The 14138-nt window shown below is 50.0% G+C and overlaps 1 protein-coding gene across 1 annotated transcript in view; it reads left to right on the forward strand.

Moving 5' to 3' along the window:
• Window positions 1–14138, forward strand: part of PIK3C2B (phosphatidylinositol-4-phosphate 3-kinase catalytic subunit type 2 beta) — a 63399-nt gene that overhangs the window by 983 nt on the left and 48278 nt on the right.

Consider the following 14138-nt stretch of genomic DNA (forward strand, 5'->3'; position numbering starts at 1 on the left):
GTGTGTGTGTGTGTGTGTGTGTGTGTGTGTGTGTGTGTGTGTGTGTGAAGAACCTGCCATTGCTCCTGCGCCTCGAGGCCCTTCGTCCCCACCCCCTTGCGGGGTCTTTGTGGCTTCCCTGTCCCAGTCCCACCAGCCACGCCTGGGATGGAATCTCTATTGTCTCCTGCTGCCCTGATGTTCTCCCCTGCCCCGCCCCCCCAATTCCGTTGGGGAATTTTGTACCCTGGGCTGGCTGGTCCCAGCATGGCACCAGATTCCTGAGCACACAGCTACCCGGGCTTCCAGAAGTGAGCCAACGGCTGCTCCTCCTTCTCTCTCTAAACTACCTGTCTGGAATGTGGCCAAGCAGATGTAAGCAATTTGCACTGAATTCCAACCCTGTATCAGTTGCTGAATGAAAACTTACTCCACCCCAGCACTAGGCCTTGGAAAGATATTGGGAGAGAAACGTTCCAGGGGGTGGCAAACCTGATCCCCAAATATTCCTCCTTCCCCAAGTCCAGCTGTGCATCCTACAGCAGAGAGGTTATGAGGCTTCAGAACTGCATCTCCTCCAGAGCCTGGCAGTCCCATCTGGGGTTGTGTCCATGGAAAAATGAAGTAGAGGCACATTTTATAGCTCTGCCTGGCATCTAGCATTTGAGGAGATGGGGCTGTGAGCCAGAGCCCTGGATGCTTCTCCTTTGGCCTTTGGGTGAGCTCAAGGTTTGATTTCCATGGCTCTGAATTTACTGCTGAGTGTGCATGGGTGTGTGTGTCTGAATTTGATCAAGCTCTCAGCCCTGGCCAGAAGGGAGTTTGTGCACTTTCCTCTCCTTGGAAGCATCAGTGAGGGAGGCCCATGGGTATGCTGGGTTGAGGAAGGCTCAGTGGATCTGGGGCCTCAGGATTTTCTCTGGGGTGCTCCTTTGGGATTGCCCAGTGACCTGGAATGTTTTGGTCTTTGCCATGACATAGTGGCCCTCTAGCAGACACCCCACAGCCTTGTGGGCCTTTGGTCCCCTTTCTGGTTTCTTCACGGTACCTGGCCCGGTGCTTTGCAGGTACCTCGTGTATGGTCCTTCAGCCTGGACAGCCATGCCACAGCCAGCAGGGAGGAAAATGAGAGAACTGTGTTCCCTTGGAGGGGTTTGTGGCTGGCCATAAACTTCAGGCTCCTCGCGCTCCCAGGATGTGAACTTGGACATGATAATGTGGAGTAGTAGAGAAAATAGTGGGTGGGTTTGGGGTCAGGAGGCTTGGCTTTGAGTCCCGGTATGACTTACTTCCTAGCTGTGTGAGCATGGACAACTTATGAACCTAAGACTTAGTTTGCATATCTGTAAAATGGGGGGAAATACCCTTGGCTCACAAGATTGCTTTAAAGATGAAATACACTGCTTACCATAAACTGAATAAAATCATGTGTGCAAAAGCACTCTGGAAACTGCAGAGTACTATACCAATGTGTGTAGCCTTGTAACAAGGGAGGGAGAGCTGGTGGGGGTTGGGAAAGGGGTGGGAGAAAGGGACAGAATAGAGAATGTTCTGGAACATAGGACAAGGGAAGCGTGATGTGCAGATACCAAGGTAGATATTTCTTGGGTTACTTTTCTTTTTTGGGGGGGGGGAATTACTTCTCTTTAAAAAGGGTTGGCAGGATGGGAGCTAGGAGAGAAGGAGATGCTGCTTAATGATATCTGTAGGGAAGTGGGGAAACACCCCCCAAAGGTGGGCTACTGTCCGTAGACAGGGTAGTGCTGAGCTGGCAGATAATATAATAGCTAACATTTACTGATGTCAATCAGCTAGTAAATGACAGAGGAGGGATTTGATGCAGGCTGTTTCATTCCAGACCCTGTGCTCATAACCTCGATGCCACTGTGAGGGTGATATCAGGTCTTGGGAGGACGGAAAGGGGTAGCAGAGTACAGAATTCATGCATACTGGATTCCCTGACTTGAACGCCCGTGACAAGTCACCAGACTGGGACAGTCCTTGGATAATAAAGTGCTCTGGGGACCTGGATGGCTCAGTCGTTAAGCATCTGCCTTCGGCTCAGGTCATGATCCCAGGGTCCTGGGATCAAGCCCTGCATCGGGCTCCCTGCTCAGCAGGAAGCCTGCTTGTCCCTCTCCCACTCCCCCTGCTGTGTCTCTCTTTCTGTCAAATAAATAAAATCTTAAAAAAAAAAGTTCTCAAGGGCCGGGGCCCAGCATAGCACCTCCTTAATTCCCAGGTGTTTGGGGGTCAAGGCACATGTATGTGAATTCCTTGGGTTCCTGCCTTACCGGCCTTTCTCTGCTTTCCCATTCATATCCCTACCTCAGTGTAAGGAGAAGAGTGGGGGTAATCAAATCAAGTAATTTTGCTCCCTTCTGGGCAACATTAATAAGAGGTTTGGGACTTGCGGTACTCCGGAAAATTGAGGCAAATCTTTCATTTTAGTATTTCTATATGTGCTTCATTTTGTGTCTGTTTTATAAAATGAAACTTAGGAGACTGTTATTCTTGCACATCCTATGACCCCATAAGACTTTAGAACTGGAAAGGACTTTGGAGATCATTTCCCTGAGGAGGAGTGACTCTCCCAAGGTCACATAGTTACTAGTGGTGGTGGAACTTTACCCTTGCCCCCTAGATCACAATATGACCAATGACAGGACCTATCTTTTGGCCCTTCACAACCGTGTGCAGACCCTGCCCGTGACTTCATTGTTGGGGAATTCACTCCTTCCAAACTCCTATGTTGGTTAAAGACCTTAAGGACACATAAGACACTGTTTGTGCTGCAGGGCAGAGGCCCTCAAGGTCAGGAGAAGGAAGAGGAAAGAGGTTCTCAATATTCCTGAGGCAGAACACAGAACCTGTGGCGAAAGGAATCCAGCAATTCCTTCCTTCCTCTTCGGGAATACTTCCCATAGGAAGTCTCACCCCACAGAGGCTCTGTAGTATTTCCAAGAGGAGCCAGAAATCATTTGCCTCTCCAGAAAATGTTTTCCTTTCATCAACGCTTTATCACTCCTGCCTCTATTCCTTCCTGAAAGCACTGTTCCATTCCATTCTTCCTGCACCTTTCTCTCTCTCCAGCCAACCAACCCTAGTAGTCACCGCAAGATTGATCTCCTGGGTGGCAGTGCTTTCTTTTCTTCTTGGCAGTTCTTTCTACACCGCTTTGTGTGCCCTAAGCCTCTGATCCTGAGGGGCCTGTCCTAGAGGCTAGATCCTACTTCATCTCCTCTCCCTGTATCCTCCCCAAATGGAGGTGGGTGTCAGGAATGAGAGCTCAGCATGGCTGGTTGGCCAGGCCCACCAGGGGTAAACTTTCATGGAGGCATCCTCGTCAGCCAAGTTCTTCTCTCTTAGTGTAGTTGGTACCCTTGGCAGCAAACCAGAAGCACAGGGTGAGGGGAAAAGAGGAAAGAACCAAGAAGATTCCGTTTTGAGGAAATGCTACAGCGTCCCTTGCGAGGGAGAAGAAATAGATACGAGCTTTCTTGTCTTAGGTCTCAAACGAACCCAGAACACAGGTGAGTGTAATAATGGGGCTCTTCCACCATTGAGACATCTCTTGAGAGCCCGTCTTTGCTGGAAGCAGAGCGTCTGCCATGTTCCTGATTCCCCATGCTGTTACGTCTTCCTAAGGGTAAATAAAGGAAGTTAAACTGATAAGGAGCACCATTAGAGTGTGTTTAACTCTGACCCAAAAAGGAGAGATTGTTTGCAAATTGGGTATTATGGGAAGCTGGGAAAAGACATATTATTTTCCCCCCAGAATATTATGGCCAGGATTTCATGTTTCCGCTGTAGACTTCAAGAAGGCTTTTTTTTTTTTTTTTTAAGAGAAAGGATAGATATAATTCCCTGACAAGAGACTTTGAAAGATAGAGTGGTTCCAAAGGGTTGGCAAATTCTCTGAAGGGCAATTTTGATGACACTGTTACAGATGGTTCTGGCACACAAGGCGAAAGGGAGCCACCTGAGCGGAAGTTCAAGGACCATGAAAGGCAAGAGCGTGTGATGAATAGCCAGCAGCATTGCCTGTCCACTGGTAGCTTTTCTTTCTTTTTCTTTTCTTCTTCTTTTTTTTTTTTTTTTTTAGCTTTTGTTCTTTTTTCTCCCCCTAAGTTTTTGTTTTAATTCCAGTTAGTTAACATACAGTATTATATTAGTTTCAGGTGTTGTCCACCTGTAACTTTTCAGACCTTATCTTTACTTTCCCCTTCCCCTAACCTTGGAGGAAACCATGATGATGAAAATGTGTCTTCCCCTGGGCAACCCCGTTAGGACCCCTCTCACTCTTGAGAGCTTTTTCTGAATCTTCACTTAATAAACTTCTATTGCTTTACTCGAAAGAAAGAAAGGAAGGAAGAAAGGAAGAAAAAGAAAGAAAGGAAATGTGTCTTCCCCCTTTATCAGTGGAAGAGCTGAGATTTCGATTAGGTTTGATTCGAACGAAAATTAAGAAACATGCCAAAGATAATTAGAGAAGAACCGAAGTTTGCGTCCAGGTCCGGGTACTTCCCGCATCTGTGTTTCTATCTTTGGTGTTCCCCTGTAAGGAACCTCTGAGAGAAGTGTCGATGAGGCCCAAGTTCTGAATGAGATGGGGTTTCCCCAAGAGTCAGTTGACAACAGAAAGGGTTGTTCTCAAAGTCTTTTGTGGAAGAAGCTATGGTCACAAAGGGAGATAAGTCTCTCAGATAATGTTTAAAAAGAACTCATTCATTCATTCAACAGATGTTTTTGAGGGCTTACTAATGACTTCTAGTGCTTTCAGTGATGAGGACAGAGAGCCTTCCAGAACTTACAGTTGAGTGGGGAATACAGACAAGTAAATAGACTGTGGGGTGGGTGTGTGGGTGGGGGAGTGTGGGATGCTTTGGAAACTCATAAGTGGGGCATTTGGGGTAGTCAGACTTCCTGGAAGAAATTCAGTGTTAGCCGAGATCAGAACAATGAGTAGAAATTGGGCTGGGGGACGAAGTGAAAGGCAAAAAGCAGGTGAAGTGAAAGTACTTTAATCTGGCCAGAGCCATTGAAGGAGTTGTATTTTATTGTTTTTTTCACGATGTACCTGACGCTCTCCTTAGTGCACAGGAGTGAAGAAGACACAGTCCCTGTCCTTTTGGAGTTTATGTTCTGGGAGACCTTAGTTCACTAAGAATAAATTAAATCACCCTTCTTTATTTTGCTGACAGGGATTCTATACTGGTAGATCAGGGAATTCCTCATAGACAAACTCTGGCTGAACTTAGGGAAAGTTTGAGAAAGACTCTTGGGATAGTCCTACGGGTAACATAGGGTAGAGGCAAAAGGTGGGTTAATTAATGGTTGGTCAATTCTTCAATGAAAACATCTTCAGTGCCTCTGTTCCCTCATTCTTTTATTCATTGATTCATCAACCGAAGGGCAGTATAAATTCAGTATATAGGTAAGAGTATGGCTTTGGGGCCAGATTCCGTGGGTTCAAAGCCTGGCTCTCGCACGTACTACTTGTTTGATCTTGAGAAAGTTACTTAATTTCTCTGTGCTTCTGTTCCCTCATTTGTAAGACGGGGAACATGATAGTACCAGGGAAAAAAAGGCTGTGGTAAAAATGAAGTGAGTTCGTTAATAAACTACCCAGAACACTGCCTGATACTTCGTAAGGGCTTAGTAAATGGTGGTTGTTATAATTGTGTTATAGGGATACAAAATTAAATTCAGTATGGTCCATGACCTTGAGGTAACCACATTGTACTCCAGAAACTGCAGGTGAATGGATGAACTGCTTTATGGAGCAGGGTTATCCTATGAGCTCACTATGAGGCAGTTGTCTCACTCCAAGACCTGCTATAATCTGAGGCAGCATTTCAGAGAAGTATAGAAGCTAGGACCAGGGTGCTTAATATTTTGGGGACCTCTAAACTCTGAGAGTAGTAAATGCTATGGGGTATCAACCTGGAAAAATAAACTACAGTTTTGCCTTCCGCATTCAGAATCTCTAATCCTACAGCAAGGGGGTGTTAAATGTTCTGCTCTGGGTTGGTCTGACCACCCTCCAAACACAGTACTTAACAGCTCTGTCCCTGGTGTAAAACATTGTGTTGAGCATCGTGGGGAAGACAAAGATAAATAAGAGGTAATTTTTATTCTTAGATTAATGGGCTTATGTCTCTGAAAATGCTTTGTAACTATAAATCACCCACGAGGATAAAAATTATGTTTATTCCAATCACTAGTAGGTATAATGCAAAACAATACAGATGCTGTATGTGTTCAGAGATGTTCAAAAAGAGAGCAAAAGTCACTTTCAGTCATAGGAGATGAGAGAAGCCTCAAATAGAAGAGCAGGCACTTGTAGAGGGTGAGGCAGAGAATATTCCAGAAAGCACTAGCATGACTGAAGATTTGTGGGACAACTCGTGGCCCTGGGAAATGGTTAATAACCATCCGCATCTGGGGGGCATGCAGGGAACTGGGCTGGGACTTAGGGTGGGGAGTCTTGAAGGTCTGATAAGGAAGGGGAGAGACAGAAACCTTTTCCTTAGAAGGATGACACGAACACAGCCATTGTGCAAGGTTATCTTGACAGTGGAGCGTGGATGCTTTAGAGGTCAGCGGGGAGATAGACCTCGTTAGAAGGCTGTTTCACTTGTTCAGGTAAGAGAAAGAATAATAATTTTTGGTGCCTATTATGTGCTTTCAATAGGTTATTTCACTTAAGGAAAGCAATCCAAGGCTTGGAAAGGAATGGACCAATTGGAGACAGATTGGAACGGGGAGGCTGGGGGATTTCCTTCCCTGGAGGTAGACTGGTTGTGGCTCAGTCTGGAAAGAGCACTGGAGTGGGAGCCTGGGACGGGCCTCTAGTTTCTAGTCCCACTTCTGCCACTGACTAGCTGTGTGACTCCAGACAAGTCATTTTTCCCCTCTGGTCATTGGTTCTCTCTCTTTTTTATGTTTTCATTTGAGTATAGGTGACACACGACGTGACATTTGTTTCAGGTGTAAAACATAGGGATTCAACTTCTCTCTGTGTTATGCTGTGCTCACCACAAGTGTAGCTATGATCTGTTGTCCACCACGCTAGTACGATAGCATTGACCAGATTCCCTGTGCCCTTTACTCCCATGACTTACTCATTCCATAACGGAAAGCCTGTATCTCCCACTCCTCTTCACCCATTTAGACAATTGGTCATTTGCTCCTCTTATCTGCAAAACGGTGGGTTGTCTTTTGTTTTTTCCTTGTTTATTATTTGCTTGCTTTTGAGTGGCTTGGGAGATGAAGAAGTGTTTTGGGGTGTGGGGGGAGAATGCGGAAGTGTATTGGGGTAAACACCAATGTCAGCTTGCACTTCGGTAAACTGGGATGTGCCTGGGTCCCATTCTATGGGATGGGAAAAACACTATGAATTTTGGCCTCAAACAAGTTTCGACTGAATTCTTGATTCTACCGTCTACTAGTTGTGTAACCTTGGGTAAATTACACAGTCCCCTTCCTGTTTTCTCCTTCCCTCATCCATTAAATAAGGATATTAATATCCACGTGGGAGGATTGTTGTGAGGATTAAAGAAGACAATACCTGGCACAAAATTGCGGAGGGGAAAAACAGGTCTCCTTTCCTTCTGTTTCTGTGCTGCTCATATTCACTTAGCCTCTCCCCCAGCCCTGCCCCCTTCTCCTCTCTCCCTTTCACCCAAAGTATGACACCTCCATTCCAGTCATGATGGCAGACTTGTCCCTGGGGGAACGAACTTGACAGACTCTGTAATGGTGTTTACATACCTCGGAGTGGTATTTCTGCAAGGTGTCTGTGGAACGTCAGCCCTGCTAGGCCTGCACACACGATCACTCCCTGGCTACACTTACCCAGCTGCAAAGTGATGTCAGCTAATCCCTACTGAGAATGGCCTCTGACGGTTGCTACCCTGGTGGACCCCGAGTGAGGGTCACGTGGGCAAGGCCCCATGAAGATGGGACTGGTGGGATGGGGGTGTGCTAGCCTGTGCCAGGTGGGTAGCTGGTCTACCCCTCTGCCGGTGTAGACTAGGGCTCTATGTTATGGACACCTCTGTCTCCCTTGCGACCTTCCTGGGCAGCGCGGGGCATAAGAGATAGGAGAAAGCATCAGAGCATGTCCAGAGCACACCAAAAGGAATTGCCATGACTCCTTGCCCTACTCCCCCACCCCCTAGGTCACTACCTGCTTAGAAAATAAGTCTTCTTGACCCCTCTGCACAGATGAAAGTTGTTGTTTAAAGGCCATCTAAGGCAAATGTGCTGTTCTTGTGCCCCAGACACCAGGGTCACCATTTTAATCTGTTGTGTCACATACCGCATCAGAGTGTTAAGGAGACACAAGGAGTAGAAGTAAGGAGAAATTGGAAGGATTGACCAGGGAAGGCTTCTGAGGCTCTTGAGTCAGAGTTGGAAGAGGAGAGATGGAAAGCAGGGAGGAGGAAGGAGCCTCCAGCTGCACCCAGGACTTTTGAGGCCCTGAGAGTCAGCTGGGTGGGGAAACAGGGCATGGGGAGTCTTTATGAGGCTGTCAGTGCAGATGGGTCCGACTGAGGGCACTGGACCCACTACTGGGACAGGGGTGACCAGACTGATATGGGGAGTCCTGGCTGGGATCTGGTACCACGGGACACTGCCTGCTGCCTCCTCCCCAGACCCCCATCTATGTTTCCCTTTCCCTGTGGTTTGGGGATTCTGAACACTGAGAGTCCATCTTGGGGAAGGTCTCAATCTTAGTTCCCTCTCAGGGCCCTGCATTCTGAGTGTGGTTTCTTCTTTGACCTGGGTAAAATGGAATCCTTGATCTCTTTCTAGGTTCAGTGTCCTTAGCTGACCCTGAGCAGGATATCCTGCCTGTTACCAGGAAAAGTGGAGGGGAACTTCGTGGCTATGGGGGAAGGCTGGTGGCCGCTTGGGTCAATCTTGGCTGACAGTAGCCAAGGCCTGGGATTGGAGGGGGCAGTGACTTAAGAGACAAGCTGCCTGCTGGGCCGCACTGAGGGGGACACGTGTTCTGGACAGGGGCAAGAGACGCCTAGGCCTCAGGCGCTGAGACCAGAGAAGCCTTGAAGAGGCACGGCCAGCACCAGAGATCCACCCCGCCTACCTTTTAATGGATCATTCCTCCCAGGCCACTAGAAATTTCCCTTACCACTTCCAAAATGGGTTGGGTTGGGCACTCCTCTCCTCAGACTCTGCTTTTTAAATGCAAATGTTCAATGTCCGTGGGCGAGACTAACACCTTGGCCTCTAACACCCCTGTGTAAATTAGTATCAGATGTTCCGGGTGTTGTCTTTGTATGCGTGGGGTTTTTTTCTGGGCTGTAAGATGGGGGCTGCTTGAGAGGGGCACCCCTTTCCTTTCCTTTCCCACCCTGGTCTGCAGGGACCCCAGGGCCTCTCTAGTGTGCCCTGTCTTAAGAAATAACCAACCACCTCTGAGGCCTGCCAGAAGCTAGGTGGCCTTTGGGCCAAGGCCCTCCAGGGCTCATCTGCCTGGTGTCCCTTCCCTGGCATTCTGGCTCCCTGGTGCCCTGCGGGCCTGCCTCCAGTGTATTGGAATGTGGACGGGGAAGGCCCAGGAGCCGAAAGTTCCTGTTTCCCTTTTTCTTCCGGGTTCAACCTTCTGTCTACTTTTCTCAGACTTCTTTGCCAGTGACAATAAGATTGTGACTTCATGGTGTCTAAGCCGGCTTCCTCTCCTCTCCTCCCCTCCCCACTCCTCCTCAGGGAGCTGATGAGGGTGGGAGCAAGGTGGAGGGGATGTGTGTGTGTGGGGTGGGGGGAAGGTATGGGGGTATGCAGGGGCAGATGTGGGTAATTGTGCAGGGTGTGGGGGGTTGTAGGAGGTATGGGGGCATGGAGAGTGTGGGGTGCATGTAGGGGTGTGTGTAGGGTGGGGAGGGTGGTTGTGGAAGAGCTAGGTCTCAGGGGATGTGGAGGGTGCACGGGGAAGGGAGTGAGTGGTGTGGGGTGCGTGGGGGAAGGTGTGGATGTATGTGCAGTTTGTGTGATACTGTGGCTTCAGGACCCTGAGAATGACTAGTTTATCAGAAATTTTCTTGATCAGGGGAGTTAGCACTAACTGAAGACACTCTTTATTATCAGATCACGTGTCTAGATTGCTGGTTTAGGGACTATGTTGGCAGACAGACAGTGGGCAGGGCTCGTGGAGTGTGCAGAGCCTTCCTACCCGGAGGGAGCAGGGAGCTGGCCCTGGGCGTGTGTGTGGGGTCTGGGCTTCAGCTCAGGTTCCCATGGAAGACTAGCTCAGCCTTCTTCTGCTTGACTCCTTTTGCCCTCCTCCCAGCCAAGCAGGTGGCTCTCAGCTGCCGGCAGCCCACCGCCCACACAGCCTGTCCCTGCCCCCGGCTCTCACTCAGGCTTACAGGCAGTCGCCCCCAACCTTCCCGTGGACAGCACCACTGCATGGGGGCTGCCGGCCCAACTTTCTGCACTCTGTGTGGAGGATCATTCTGGGGACCAGTTTTCCGGGTCCTTCTCATCCTCATCCTGGGGTTCTGGCGCATCTGGGCCAGGTGTGTACTTGTTGGGGGACAGCCCAGGGCTGGGGTCAGGATTGTTCCTGAGTGTCAGCACCATGTAGCTTCCCCACATCGGGTCTGTGGACCCTTCCCCACTCTGCCACAGCTCCAGTGTGAAACCCAGGGCAAAGTCACCGACGCTTAGTGGGCCTCGTTCTGCTCGTCTCTAATAGACAGGAGGACCCTGTCATGGAGAAGAGAGAGAGCCTTTCAGATGTCTAAGAAGTTGCTACCAGAAAACAACCAGAGCATTGTTAGCATTGAATTCATTGGAAATGCTCCCTAAAAATCCAAGCTCTGATCCCCAACAAGGATGTCCTTCTGGAGGAGGTCCCACTGGCAGTATTCATAACTAATATATAGTTATATTAGTTATATTATTCATAACTAATACATAGTTATATATAGTATATATAACTAACTCTGGTTAGTCCAGTGCCTCTGCAGTTACCCCAAGATACACCCCGTCCCCTTGCCATGGGCTTGGGCCATAATGTGAAGCGCTGCTCTGTCCTTCTTGCAGACTCTGATAGGTTAGCCCCGCCCAGCCCGGGACAAGCTGCCTGCTGGGCCGCACTGAGGGGGACACGTGTTCTGGACAGGGGCAAGAGACTCAAGAGACTTGAGTCCCGCATGAGGACTTGGGCAAGAGCACGGGAGCAGTGAGGTGTCTCCACACTGCCTCTCATCTCTTCCCTCCGGTGGGTCCTCCAGGCAGAGCAGAGAGACTGGTGTGTTCTGTTCTCCCTTTGGTGCCATGGCTGGACGGGAACAGTAGTGACCTGCTTTCTGGATTCTGTTTAATGGGCTGGCCGCCTCCAGGGAGTTTCCCCAGCCCACACAGGAATCCTGGAGAACTGGATTCCAACGGACCCAAGCTGGGGAAGCTGGACTGGAGATCGAGCTGCAGGTGACAGGGGACAGCACAGGCCTTGCGGGAGGCCTCGGTTTGCAAGAAGCAAATGGCACTGTGTAGCAGAGCTGAAGAGAGGACGCAAAGGCCGTGAGGGCAGCTGTGTGCCCATCCCCCACGCCACCCACTTTCTTACATCCTCCTCCCAGAGGGGCTTCCTTTATACTTCATGGGGTCTCCCATACCCTCAGAGAGATTAAGGTTTTTTCGATGTTGGTGTTTGGCAATGTTGGGGTGGTTTTTCTGACACGGGATGGGCTGGTGTGAATCTTGTTTGTAAAGAGCTTTCCTTAGGAATCCTCTCAGCTGGAGACCAGGATTGGCCAGGGAAGGTCACCCCAGGGAGCTCCTTCCCCCCCTCCCTGTCCCCACCGCCATCCTGTCCCACTGCCTTTCTCTGGAGGGCCAAGAAAGCTGGAAGAGTAATTCTTAACCACCGTGCTGCTTGCAGGGAACCCAGCTGATCAGAACTAGAAGGGCTGGTTCTATGGGCTGCGGTGGCTCAGGGCAGGTGGGGAGGGTTGGTGGGGGGGGGGGGTGGAGTTTCAGACCAGACAGAGAGGAGATGTGGCTGCTCTGGCTCCCGGGATGGTTCCTGGAGTAGAGAGCCATATGCTGCCAAGACCTTTCTTCCTTCTTTGCCAGGGGTTCCATTCAGCTGACTGCCAGCTCCCAGTGTCTGATCTACATCGGGAGCTCTAGGAAGGAAAGTTTTGAAAGGAGCCACGAGCTGCCTGAACTCTTCCATCCCTGACTTTCTTCTTACTCAAGTCCTCAATCTGCAGGGTTTGTGGTAGGATCGGTGATTTTCAGTGTGTGTGTGTGTGTGTGTGTGTGTGTGTGTGTGTGTGTACAGAACCAATTGCACCCATGGTTTCTGAGCTGGGATTGAGGACTCTCAGGCTCTGAATGCAAACCCAGCCCTATCTAGCCATGTCACACAGGCTCCTAGCACCCGTCTCTGTGCTCCTAGGACCCAGAGAGCCCTCTACTAACTCTGGTATCAACTTTGGCTTCAAGTGAGTGGAATGTCCAGGGTAGGCCCAGGGAATCCAGGGATGGAGAGTTAAATTCCAAGAGCAAAGACTGAACCATGTGGGGCTGCTTTAATCTGGCCAAGAGGATGCTAGAGAGGGGCTGGGTGAGTAGGAAAAAAGCACAGACAGTCGTTTTCTGTCTTACCACACTTGGAACCAAGTGATAGCCACAGAGAGGGAACATAGATAAGAAAAAGACCTTATTGGTGCATGTGATCCAATGATGGGCCTGACATCAAAGAAGCTCGCAGACCTGTACACAACCTATAGGTTTTCAATGCAGAAGCCAGGATCAGGTGGATTATCTGTTGGAGGGAGACAGGGAGTTGACCTTTCATATACACTTGCCTGTTGGATTCGTGACACAAGGCACGCTAGCCTTCCCTGCTAAAGCTGAGCCTCTGGGGGTGGGGGCGGGGGCGGGGGCGTGGTAGGTGGGTCAGCCCGGCAGCAAGTATATGGAGCAAGGGGTGGGGGATGGGTCCCTGGCTACAAAGCCAGTGGGATTTTGGGTGTGGGTGAGTGTGGGTGTTGGGGGGTGGAGAGGGGCAGGGGTCCTCTGAAGACAAAACTCTGGAAGCCAAAGGGTTTAAGTCTGAATGGCTTCTAACTCCTTGACCCATTTATTCTGAGAGGAGGTGCTGAAGGTCCCTTCCTAGGTAGTCCTAGAACTAAGTCCTCTTCCATTATTAAAAACTGCTAAAAGGTGGGATGCCCAAGGCTGGGGGCTTGAGACCCTTCATATATTTTTTTACCATCTTGCCTGACGGCTCTCCATGTTCCCTGCCAAGCCATGCGGTGCTTCCCTGCTTTGTGCCCCAAGGGAGGGAGGGGATTGAATTATTTACGCCTGTCACCTTTGCTAGATGGTAAGCTCCCTGGAACTGTGCTGAGGTCATCTGAATGCTTCGAGGACAAGCATGGCGCCTGCCATGTAGCTGGTACTCAGTGGCCATCAAGATTCAGTTCTGTGGGTCTGGGTGGGAGGAGATGACCCAGACCCATCAGGCTGAGCAGAGCCCTTCTGAAAAGGCACCCTCCCACCAGGCAGCAGGAGGCCCGCTCTGCCCACAGCTGGGATCACTGCTGGCCCCTGGGGCCCCACCCTTTCTGGCACAGGGACTGAGCAGAGCCAGTTCACTAGCGGGAGTATCCTCTCCTTTCTCTCCGCCCTTGACTCCAGACCATTGTGTGGCTCTGCCCTGACCCCGTTTCCTCCCCCGCTGGCCTCCAGCCATCCTTTGGCAGCCCTGTGGACTATTTAGTGCCTGGTGCTGCCTAGACCCTGGCACCGACCTGCTCACCCATAAGCATGCCCTCTTCCTTCACCAGCTGACTGCCTGGGGCTTGGTGGGGTCCCCTTCCCCCCACTTGCCTCTTGTCTTCCTGGCAGTTCTGAAACTGTGGTCCGTAGGGTTAAACCTGGCAGCGTATCTGTATTGCTTGGGAGGCTTTGAAATGGTCAGAGTCCCTGGATTCACCCTGCTGAGTCAGACCCTCCAGACGAGGGGCCCGGAATCCGTACGTTTGGTGAAAAACTTCCCAGATGACAATTGTGAGCATTCAGATGTGGGCTGTGTATTAGATAATATTATCATGTCAACCTTAAATGTTGTGGGTGTCCTAATGGAGTCCTGTTTATGTAGGAAAGTGTCC

This window comes from Neomonachus schauinslandi, chromosome 6 (genome assembly GCF_002201575.2).
Source record: "Neomonachus schauinslandi chromosome 6, ASM220157v2, whole genome shotgun sequence".
Classification (NCBI taxonomy): Eukaryota; Metazoa; Chordata; class Mammalia; order Carnivora; family Phocidae; genus Neomonachus; species Neomonachus schauinslandi.